At 42.9% G+C, this 12,158-nt stretch overlaps 1 protein-coding gene across 2 annotated transcripts in view; it reads left to right on the top strand.

Moving 5' to 3' along the window:
- The first annotated feature begins 724 nt into the window (after positions 1-724).
- CNTN4 (contactin 4) overlaps positions 725-12,158 on the top strand; it is an 813,748-nt gene continuing 802,314 nt past the window's right edge. Inside the window, exon 1 of one of the 2 annotated variants that reach the window (XM_032458061.1) lies at positions 725-923. The gene's annotated coding sequence lies outside the window, so the exon portion shown is untranslated. The remainder of the gene's footprint in view (positions 924-12,158) is intronic. The other variant, XM_032458059.1, reaches the window with a different exon arrangement.

Raw genomic sequence — 12,158 nt, 5'->3', positions numbered from 1 at the left:
AAATGCATACTGTAGAATGACCATGGCAACGTCATTGTCCAAAGCACATGTTTTTGAATAACAGAGCTTTCAATGTGCCCACTCACAGGGCAAATCGATTCTTGTACATTTCATCGTAACTGTTTCCTCTCACACAAGCCCTCTTGTATGGGTGAGACTCCAAGTCGGTAACGCTACCTGTCTGACCAGTGTCCTCCTCCTAAGTACGTGAGGTAAAACCTTCCAAAAGCCCCCTCTTCCGGCTTCTCAAGTTAAGTGTCATTACCCCCCCCCCCCCCATTATCCTCCTGGACTCAGCAAATCTCAGCCCCCAAAGCAGAAGGGTTTGTTTCTCTGGCCAGGGCGTCTTAATGATGCCCCGAATTCCGTGACTTCTGGAGGCTATAGGTTGGGGTATCCGAGCAGGTCGCGCCTCCTTGCGCCCAGATACTTGGGTTCCAAAGGAAGGCGGCACGGTTTCGATATATTCCCCATCGCTAAGCAGCACATCCTCTACATCCCTTCACGGGAACCGGCTGATGGTCTTCGGGTGCTTGGGATTCAGGCGAGGCGCCCCTTCCCAGCTCTGCTCGCGGGGTCTAGGGGCCTTCCCCCGCGGGCGGGGCCGGGCAGGTGTAGCGCCCGGGCGCGCGCCTCCTCCGGCGCGCACTGAGCATGCCCAGCCTGGCTGCGCGCCGGCGCCCGCCCTCCCCGCGCGTCTCCCGCTCCTTGAGGCTGAGGAGCCGGCAGCCAGAACTCCGCCGCGCCGGGTTTTTGGAGCCGCCGCGAACGCGAGGAGGGAGGGGAGAGCGGCACCAGACAGAACACCGGGTTCAACACCAGGATTGGTCGCAAGTAAGAAGCTTTCGCCGCTATACTGGGACCCTCGGACTGTGCTGGCGCCGCACCCGAAGCTGTAGCGGGCGCCTCGCTCAGGTGCTCAGGTAAGTGAGGCGCGAGCTGCCGGGGTCCGCTCCAGCCAGGGTGCGTGCTGCCCCCGGCACCCTGGCTCTGGGGTTTGGGGAAAAAGGACGTGGTCCTCGGGGGCTGCCGGGTGAAGGGCTAGTCGGGGCGCCCTCTCCTGCAGGGCCGGACAGGGGCTGCGAGCCGAACCGCCCTGAGCCGGTAACCCTGAGGAGTCCAGTCAGCCCGCAGCGCGCGCGCTGAACTCTGGAGGAGGCAGGGCGCCGACGACGCCTCCGTCACCTCACGGCAACCCTTCTTATTCTTAGTCAGAAAATAAGTTTGTCGCGCTGCGAGGCAGCCGCAAAACGAGGAGCTCAGAGCCCGTAATGCTCCGGGAACCCTTAAAATCAGCTCCTCCAACTGCTTCAGGCTCTTGCCCGCTCTCCGTGCGCACTACCCCTGACGCACGGCTCTTGGCAAGAGTTTCCTTCTGGTGTTGGTACCCGGGGCTCCGAGTGTCCAGCAGCGGCACGTAGGAGAGGAAGGCGAACTTGGACTGGGATCTGAAGGGACTTGGGACTGAAAGAGCAGGACGTTGCAGCCGTGGTGGAAGAAGCCTTGTTAGAACAGACAATGATGTCGGGGGTTGCTCACTGTGTGCCCAGCTCAGTGCTAAGCCCTGGGGGTACAGCAGCAAACCACATCGACCAGGTCTGCGCTCTTGTGGCACATACCTGGCTCTGCCCAGGGAGCCTGTAGGGGTGGCGTTCATTTTCCAGCAACTTCAGGGAGATTTGCTGTTTCTTTTGAAAGGCAAAGGCAACCGCCTCGACTCCTCCCTGGACACAGACATCAGCGAGATGTGCGCCAGGCACCGGCAGACACCGACCCGCTCGCCCTCTTTCTGGAACGGGGGGTGCTCAAAACCTGCGTGTATTGCTTTTCATTGTGCTTCGCGTATATACTTTATTGTTTATGAAACGTGTGGAGGTGAGGGTAGGAGGACGGGGGCTCCAGAATCTCTCAGAACCAGTCAGGGCGTCTGATGCATGAGAACATTTTGCAGCACAGCGAAGCTCCTGTAAGGAGGCGGCTTAGCGCTACGGCAAGCTAAGGAGGCTGGTTGTTGGTCTAGGTCTCCAGATTTGGAGTGAAGAGGCTTGCGGAGGTAGTTATGGGGCGAATCAGTGTGACGGATCACCTTGCGTGGGTGGTCCGCGTGGAGGAGGGTGGTGAATCTTGGGGTGTGTTGGAGGTTTGTTTGCAAGAAGTAGCTCCTGGGAGGAATGCGTTCTGAAACTTCTTCTAGTTTTCCTACTGGAATCAACATAGGGGCGGGGACATCTTTGTCAGAATAACAGTGTCTTTTAATTGCTTGGGAAGCTCCTGCAGTTTAACGTGAAGGGAACTGGGTATTTCAACGAACAATTCAGTATAACCGGTTTGTTTGGAAACTTGTAATAATAATTTGGAATGTGATTTTCTTTTTGTGTTTTGAGGTTTATGATTTATGTCCTTTAGAGAGAGGAGCAGTAGCATAAAGACTTAGATTTCCTTGCAGGCAGGTCCACGCAGGAGCATCGCCAGTCCGCCTGATGAGCAAGTTTGTTTTCTCTGTCTCTGCCCAAGTGGATGAAAAAAGAACTTTGTGCCACTTAGGCAGACACCTTGAAATTATTTTCATGACATTGATGAGAAAACTTACGTTTCACCCATCACTTCATTCTTGCTATCTTCATCTTGATTTCACTCAAGGCTTGTGTGAATCAACACAATAGATGCTGAGAGTATAAGATCGCTGAAGATCAGAGGCAGGTTCCATGGGAATACGATTTTTGCCACCTTATCCATCGCTACTGATTTTATTTGATTGTGTGTTTAAACTGGCTTCAGCTGCCCTGGATTGATGAGGAGGGATCATGATGATAAGCCTCATTATTTTTCAGTCTGGACCGTGCGAGTTTGCTGGAAAGCATGAAAAACTGACCTATTTAAATTATGCGCTAAGACTATAAGAGAAGGGACTTGTTGTTTAAGGGCAGAGGTCAGACCCCGTGGAAATTTCAACAGAGGCAAGTGTCCTTACTTGCAACCTTTATACAAACTCTTTTCAGTTCCTTTAACCTGAGGGACTTTGTCTCCTCCAGTCAGTTTGGTACCTCTTTCTGTAGTCATTTCATACTAGTAGGTCATTAAGAGTGAAGAGAGAGCAAGCCTTTCAAATAATATTGAATTCTTTTTTACCATCTACTTATTTTACTTAGTTCTGTCTCCTTTTTGTTCAGAATAGGTCTTCTAATTCTAAGCGCTAATTCTTTTGACTAGAATTTTTCTTCTGAAAGGTACATAGGACAGCTGTTACTTCAATTTAGGTCTTAAAGGTAACCTGGATAATTAAGCTTCTCAGCAGAAAACTCCCCTTTATAGTTATGATTTTTTTCCAAGTTTTTCTGACCATGGATTCAATGTGGATTCTTTTCTGTTTTGTTTGAAGATATAGACATAATACACATTAATTTCAATCTCCCTTTTTTATCTGAAGAATTTAATCTCCTGTGAAAACAGGCTTTGATGTGATTTTAATTAAATTAATCTATTTCATAGGGTAAGCTGGAAGATGTCTGTATACACAGATGTGGAAAGTTTTGTTGTTTCCTTTTTTCATTACACAGTGTTTTAACTCTGGTAAAGGAGACCAGATTTGTTAACGTAAACTTAATCGGTCTTTATATTTTTTGATTATGTATTATCAGGAGAAAATATGACCACAGATCACTAAAAGTTATTTATAAATTATAGACATATCCTCTTATGTTGATATATTACTTATATAACATACCCAGAAAGAAACTGAAAGATAAATAAAGCAGGACTTATGAAACAAGTCCTAATATTATTTTTCTGTATTCCAGTGGATTGCTTTGCAGAGCCTCTGGGCTGTACACCTGCTTTGGAGATCACTGATGGTTTGAGATTTTGTTTTTACCTTTCTCTCCTTATCTCTGGCTCTGTCATTCATCATCTCTGATACTGTAACCAGTTGCAAAACTGCTAGAAATCTGTGTCTCCTGTAACAGAGTTAAGAGCACTTGTTTCTGTGTCATGGGCTCATATGTGGATGAAATGAGGCATAAGAGATGAATGTGATTTAGGGGTCATCCTAGACCTCCAATACTGGATAGACAGATTTAAAAAAATGAAGTTTTCATTCAAAGGCTAAAGTTCCAGTGAGGAAACTAAGGAGTAAATAAGTGAGAAAAGGAACGACGCTTTCTGTGTTGCAGTATTGGCTGGAGGGTGGAAAGCCCATTTTACCTTGGAGCAGATTAACTTGGTCCTAAATGTGTACCTACCACTTACTCCATTCATAATGCTGGACAAGATGGTTCCATAACTTATGTGAGCTTCAGTTTCCTTAGCTATAAAATTGGGATAACATTTATTTCAAAGCATCATGGTAGGTATTAAACATGAAAGTATGGGTATGTTTGGCTAAATTAGATTGGGTAGGTTAAGAGCTAAAACAAATGAATCCAAACAAAATATACTGCCTCGGGCAAAACAAATGCATTTCTTGTTTGTGGAAAGTTCCAAAATGGGTGATCCTGGCAGCTCTCCTCCAAGGTGTGATTAAAAGACCCAGCCTTCATGCATCCTGTTCTCCTGCCATCTTCAGCAGGTTCACCGTGCTCATCTGCATCGAGCCATAGGATGGAGAAAGCCTTGCAGGATGTTAGCTGCCCAGACCTGGAAGTCATCCTTACTACTTTTGCTTTCATTCCGTTGGCCAGAACTCAGTTGTGTGTGTGTATATCTCACTACAAGGGAGGCTGGGAAATGTAGTTTAGCAGTGTTTTCAGGGAACAGAAGAAATGGTTGGGGAACAGCCATCATTGTCTGGCATTCTATTACTATTTCTGATATTTCCCCCAGGCTCAATAAATGTTACTTCCCTTTTCTTCCCCCAACCCCTGGTTTTCCTGGCAGAAAAACTGGATCAAATATAAGGGAAAAAAATGATAGAAGCAGCTAATACATATGTAGTGCTTACTGTTTCTGAGGTACTTATCTAAACACTTTGGTCTCCTAGATAGGTAGTATTGTCTCTATTGTATAGATGAGGAAAGCTAGGTGTAGAGAAATTAAATCATTTGCCAAACACAGCCAGAAAGTGTCAGGGCTGGGAACTGAACCCAGTTTTCTGGCTCTAGAATTGACTTTCTTAACAGCTTCAGTAAACTCATTTTTTGCTCTTGCTGCAATACTTTTACTACTATAGCCACTGGACCACCTTTTCTTTTTGTCTGCATTAGAAAGTTGAAGAAGAATTTTAAAAATCCTGAAGAAGATGAAAGATCACATCTAATCTAAAATATATTGGAGTAGAATTAGATATGGTACTGGTTTATCTTGAGTGCCTACCAGGATCAAGACCAGATGGTTAAAGGCAGACAGACACCCAGCCCCACCCCCCGGAAATGATAATGTTTTTTTCACTTCTGATAAACACATTGCCAGGGTTCGTTCTTTGAATTTAAACCACTATTTAAGCTTTCATTTGGGGAATCCTGGGCTACCACTTTTATGCTGCAGTATTTGAAGATAAATTCCTGTTCATTTCTTAGCCTAAGCAGATATCTTTTCTGGTAAGTTCACAACTAAAATGTTCTCTCCTAACCTTCCTTCTGATCAAAGGCAATGCTGTTCATCAACACCTCCAACTCCCAGCCCCCAAGAAAGCTCCCCCTGTTCGCTCAGCTTTGTAAAACTGTTTTAGTGTTTCCTGCGTGACTAAAGGGACCTCTGTCTGTAATCCTAGTATCCTTCACCAAAATGGTCCATCTGGCTGTTCTCATCCGGTTGTCCCGTTTACCTCAGTCTCTGCCTCGTATCACCTTTCCTGTGTATTTGTCTTCTACAGAAATGCCTGTTGCAGTTCCCAGTGGCCAAAGTGGAAATAAATGGTCAACAGTGACAGCGTACCAGACAATTCATGTTTCCACATCAGAGAGTCATTTTTCCTTCTTGTTCTGTATGTATCTGTGGCATCTTCACAATTAATTAATGAGAAGACACACATTTTCTTACCATTGCAAGGAGGCAGACACACTGTATACTTATCATTCAACTCTTTCTCAAAAGTCCCTGTTCATTTTGTTTTATTTTTCTTGCTAAATTTCTCTCCCTTCCAGTTTCCCTCACATCCATGCCATTGTGTGTGTGTGTGTGTGTGTGGTGCTTTCAAGCCCCTTCTTATGATTTAATGGGGTTAGAATGATGGAGAGGTTTAAACTTGCTTACTATCGTGTTTACACAGTCCCAAAGAACTGAGTCCTGCAGGGCCTTGTGAAAAGCTAATTCTAGCTGCTGTAACAGATAAACTAAATTTTCAGTGACTTAAAAAATGTTTATACTTCTCACTCATGTTCAGGGCTCACAGCATAGTAGTGGCTTTCCATGGAGTCATTCAAGAACTCCGTTCCCTTACCCTTTAGTGGCTTTATCCTCTCCTAAGTACCCCCCAGAGTCCTCTTAGTTCAGACAAGGTGTATGGTGTGTGAGTAAAGAAATGTCCTGACAGGTTTCAGAGGAGGTTGTTTCGGCCCAGCCTGGGAGCGGTCATAATGGCCCCTGCCCACATTCTGCTGGGCAGCGCTCAGTCACATGGCCGTTCCTCTCTGAAGGGGAGCTCAGAAGTGCAGTCACACTGAGTGCCCAGGAGGAAAGTAAAACATGTTTTGGTGAACAACTAGCCAGTCTCTGCCACACACATACAATGAATGAGTGTGGGATACCAGCTAGTTCTCCATTTCACTCTCTCTAGGTGTGCAGAAAGGAGTGTGTGTGTGTGTATAAATTTTAATGTTGGTCTCTATCCCTATCCCATTCTTTTTGTTGGTTTGTTTTAATATTTCATTTTTTAGAGCAGTTTTAAGTTGAAAATAACGTTGAGAGGGAGAAACAGCAATATCCCATTTACCCGCCTCCCCAAACACATTCATAGCCTCCCTTATTATCAACATCGTTCACCAGAATGGTCCTTTTTTTTTTTTTTAACCAAGGATGAACCTTCGTTGACACATCTTAATCACCCAAAGTCCATAGTTTACCTTAGGGTTCATTCTTGGTGCTAAACATTATGTAGGTTTAATCAAATGTATAATGACATAGATCCATCTTTATAGTACCATACACAGTATTTTCACTGCCCAAAAAATCCTCTGTGCTCTGTCTATACTTTTTTCCCTTCCTTCTTCAATCCCTGGAAAACACTGATCTTTTAATTGTCTCCATAGATTTGCCTTTTTCCAAACTGCTGTGTGACTGGAATCATACAGTATGTAACCTTTTTGGATAGACCTCTTTCACTTAGTAGCATTCACTTAATTTAGGTTCCTTCATATCTTTTCATGGTTTGAAAGCTCATTTCTTGTTAACGCTGAATAATAGTTTATTGTCTGGTACTATCCCGTTCTCATTGGTCTGGGTGAACTCCATTTCCTACTTAAGGCCTGGAACATGCTCTTCTACTTAAGGAAGAGCATTGGCTTTCCCTGGCCACAGTAACTGCTTCCGGAATGGGCATGGGGCCCAAAGGGAACCACCGCAAAAGAAGGAGATGTTTTGCGGCTTCTCAGTGGCTCCAGCTGGGCTCCGTGCATGTCCTAAACCAGTTTCTATGAACAAGGAGATCAGAACCAGGGGTGTGTCAGTCTGCCACTGCTCAGCTGTCTTGCCACCAGAGAAGAAAGCCTAGATCTACTGGGGGTCACATCACCTGCTGCTTGAGAATGAAACCCTGAGGCTGGACAGAGAGAAACATGGTCTTAAGGTTACTTGAGCCCGTTCATCCAGCTATGATTAAACGGAGTTTATCTCTTGATTTTTCAGTGCTTTGAATTAATAAATTACCCTTTGACTTAAGCTGGTTTGGTTTAAATTTCTATACTTGCAGTGAACAATGATTTTTTTAGATCAGGGAGACCAAGGGTAACAACTTTAGTATATGGATGGTATGGAAATGTGTTTTTGTTTTTGTGTTTTTTGTATTTTCCTGAACTCATCCGATGCATTACTTTGGTTATGTTCCTAGCAACACATCCACTCCCTTGTAATAAATCAGACTTCCAGTCAAAAATCACTTGGCAAAGTCCTACCCAGGCACATATATTCGTCACTAGATCATAAAGCCAAGCTCTCATTTCTTCAAAGTCTGTCTCTCTCTGTAGAGCTGTGAAGGATGGTGGAAGTAAAACCGCATCCTCATGCTTAATTCCCTCTGCCGAGACTTACTCTGGTCCCTCCTAGTGATCTTTTTTCTGATCATACTTCCCGGTTGTTTTCCCCTCCTCAGACCTGCAGTCCTGACTGTTCCAGTCTAGTCAGCCAGCCTGGAACCTGTCGTGTGATTTTTTTCTTTGCTTTTGTTGACATCCCCTCTCTGCCTGGTCCACCCTAGCTGTCTTTCCCCACTATGTTTATTATAGTTTTCACAACGCTCACGTCAAGTGTCACTCTGTTAAGGCTTCTTGAGTGCAACTGAGGCACAAAGAATGACTCCCTTCCCTGTGTGTACTCCTGTTGTGTTTTTCCTGTGCCATTTCCCATGTACAATACCTGTCATGAAAGTAACCAACCCTCCCAGGCATCCTAAGACTGATGGGTCCCCAGGATGCTGGGCATTCAGTGTTAAAACCAGGAAAGTCCTGGGCAAAGTGGGACAAGGTCATTACCCTACCTACTACATTGTAATAGTTATTTCACATGTCACTCAGTACCATGTGAGTTTCTTGAAACATAAGAACTTCAAATTTGGAGACATACAGATTTGTTACTGATCCTAAATCCATTTTGTACTAGCTCTGTTACTATGTATGATAACAGATTACCACTTTTCTAGATTTCTGTTTCATCAGCTGTATGATGGAATAATATGCATTTTGTAGAGTTGTTTTGATAAGTAAAAGACTTGGTAAATTAGATCATTCAGTTTATTGATGGGCACATGCATATATTTGGGGAGTACCTAAAGGTGCAGCAGTTTGTGAAGATTACATGGAATACTGCATGCAAACTACTTAGTACCTCCTAGTACTGAATACTAGTACCAAGTACTTAGAAAATCCCAGTAAGCTTCTAGTAAAGTTTTTAATTGACCAATCTGACTCATATTGGAGTATCTTTTGCCTAAAACATGATAGGCACCAAGAAATATAATTAAACTCAGAAAATACATGTTCATGGAGCATTAATGATATTACAGGGATTTGGGGTAAGTGGAACAAACAAGTCAGAGTGATTAGGAAATATTTGAGAAAGATCTTTTGGTGTTTGATACTTGAAAAAGCAAGAGTTGGCTGCAAGATTTGTGTTTTTTAGACAGGGTTTTACTGTTCCTTCTTATCTAAAGCCAGAAACAACCATTTTCATGGTTTGAGGAGAGAAAATATTTTCCATATTTGGTCAGGGTCAGTATCAGCTCATTACCCTTAAAATACATACTTTTTACTACTAATTAAAAACAGGTGGTGCATTTCTGGGCTGGGAATTTGGTTCATGAGAAAGTGAGCGTTAGGATGGCAGCACCACTGATTTCCTAATGAATTTGAGGTTCCAACTAATGCATCCATAATCTCCCTTGTTCTTACCACAGTAGAATAGCCTCCACACCTTTGGGCTAAACTGTTGTGTATAAAAATACTTTGTACCCTGCACAGTTTTACTAATGTAACCTCAACAATTCATGTTACTTATGCCTTTTAGGTTTGTCATGGAAATTTCCATTGAGGACAGGTGTTAACCAGTGTTCTACTGCTGAGTTGGGTCCCATTTGGAGGAGAAGAAAATCAACCCCCCCCCAAAAAAAGACATGACTCAAATCCCCAAATATGTCTTATAGGGCTTGATTTTAGGCACAATGCCGTCATTTTAAGTTGTACAAATTTGTATTGTCATCTGTATTATGATTGCTCTTCAGCTACCAGATATAAATATGAATATTTTTGTCTTTCGTGACTCATTTGATTAGCTATTAGCTAGGTATTAATTCTAGACATCTTGCAGATTAGTGAATTAACTGGAGTCCAAACACTACTTTTACTGTACGTACTATATTTAATTAGGTAAATGACATCCTTAAAGAGATAGTATTTACTTAAGTCACACATCTAATTCCTAGTAAAAATTATACCAAAAAACATAGTTATCTAGAATTCTTGGAATTAACTAATGGTAAATAGAGGTTTGTCTCTAATCTAACAATAGTGAGTTTCTTTTTTAATGGAAATCCGTGTAAATTATATTACTTTCCCCTTTAAACACATGGCTAGATGTGATTTACTTCTTGATGACACAGGTCACCATGATGAGTCTAGTCTAGTAGTTGGACTAGAGCGTTGGCCTTTGCATCAGACCCACCTGGGCTTATTCTGTCACTTGTCCCCGGTGTGATCTTGAACATGTTCTTAGCCCCTAAAAGGCAGTTTTTAAAATCTGTGAAGTGAAGTTGATTATGCCTACTTTATAGAGATGCTGTGAACATTGAATGATAGGCGTTTAATACTTGAGTACAGTGTGCATAGCACATTCTAAGCACTAAGCAGATTAGCCCTATGCTATCTGTGATCTTGGCCGTTTACACAGAGCATAGTGTGTAGAGATGCTTTCTATGTTTGTGGAGATGATGGATGTCACACCAGCCTGTGCAGAAGGGTCCCATCAAGTGCTGGTGGAACGTCGGTTCCCACGCTGAGTGACCTCTGTCTGTTTTCTGCTGGTCATGTGTGATCCCGGGCTTTGGGAACTAGCCATTTCTCTTTGCAATTTCTTCACCATTTGTGAACTAGAAAAATCAAGCATACATGCCCTTCAAACTATATTTAGTAATTTGAATAGTTCCGAGTGAGGCTCTGAAGGGCCTCCATTTCTCCCCACCTTTTCTGTGAGAGAACAGTGTGTGGATGTTTCATATCCGTTTTCATTGTTCTCAACTTCACCTTCCCCGGCTGCCTAACTGAGGTACTGAGAGGTACAGCAGAAACAGAACACAACCTGCTTTGATCGCATTGTCACATGTATTTGTGACACACTTTGCAGCCACAGCCTGTTTGTGAAGATTCCTGTCTTACTGTTGGGGGAGGTTGGCTGCCTTGCCTGCAGTGCAGTAAACTTCATTCAAAAGTCTGTCCTCTGAGTACATGATCTTTACTGTATAAGAAAGTTCCTTTTGTTTTCTTCAACACATTTCAAGGTCTCATTCACCATTTGCTAGAACCTAATTAAAAACTCTTAGTGCTTTTCCTCTGTTTTCTTTCTTAAACCGAACGGTCAGAATTCGAGACATTGCCACAATTCTAGATACTGTTGAGGTGGGGTACGGTGTGGATATGCGCTCTGTAACATGGGGTTATTGTGAATTCATAGTCCCATGAACTCTACTCAATTCTTTTATTGGTAGCAATTTACCAGTATATTGTAGTTTATATTATGCGCTGTAACTGAAATTAGTAATTTTCTTTTAAATGTTGCTGTTATTCAAAGCAGCGGTCTTCTGTTCTTCTGAATTAATGAGCTTTTACAAATTTTAGTAATTTTCTTATAATGTAGCTCCTTAAATCAATATAGTAAGGTTAATTCTTAAGAAAAGGAACATAATGTAATATACTCCCCATAATAATGAAGTCCATGTTCTAAGCTGGGCTTCAGCCTCCCCAGATGGAAACACTCTTTTACATGATGTAAAAGAAAAGCTGTAGGCAGACTTGGTGATTGAAAGTGATTTGATGATTCAAATTCTGGCTCTACCAAGTGTGAATTTGGAAGATAAGACCAAATTATTTAGCCTCTCTCAGTTTCATTTTTCATTTAAGGGGGGAATTCTCGTAGGGTTGTGAAGCCTAAAATGAGTTAATCATGTATATGCATAGCCTGGTGCCAGGCACATAATTAGACCATCCCTAAAAACTGAGTTTATTATTATGATCTTATTCTCCTGATGTATTTATTCAGTATGATACCTGTGTTGTTGGGGAAATATATGAAAGTTATAAGTTGCAAACTTGAAATATCATTCTTTTAAAATACTCCCTAGAGTGTTTTACGTTTGCTCCTGTGTCCGTGGATGGACAATGTGATCTCCCTTGGCTGCATGGAAACAGGGGAAGGCAACATTTCCACAGCGTGTTGTTTTATGGTTCACTATTACAGAGAGCCGGTATGTCAGAGCTGAGATGCAATTAGCACTGAGATTTCATTTTGGAGAAATGGTTTTGGCT

This window comes from Camelus ferus, chromosome 17, assembly GCF_009834535.1.
Source record: "Camelus ferus isolate YT-003-E chromosome 17, BCGSAC_Cfer_1.0, whole genome shotgun sequence".
In the NCBI taxonomy this organism is placed as follows: Eukaryota; Metazoa; Chordata; class Mammalia; order Artiodactyla; family Camelidae; genus Camelus; species Camelus ferus.
The sequence above is the reverse complement of the archived record's forward strand: the minus strand, read 5'-3'. Positions and strand labels throughout refer to the sequence as shown.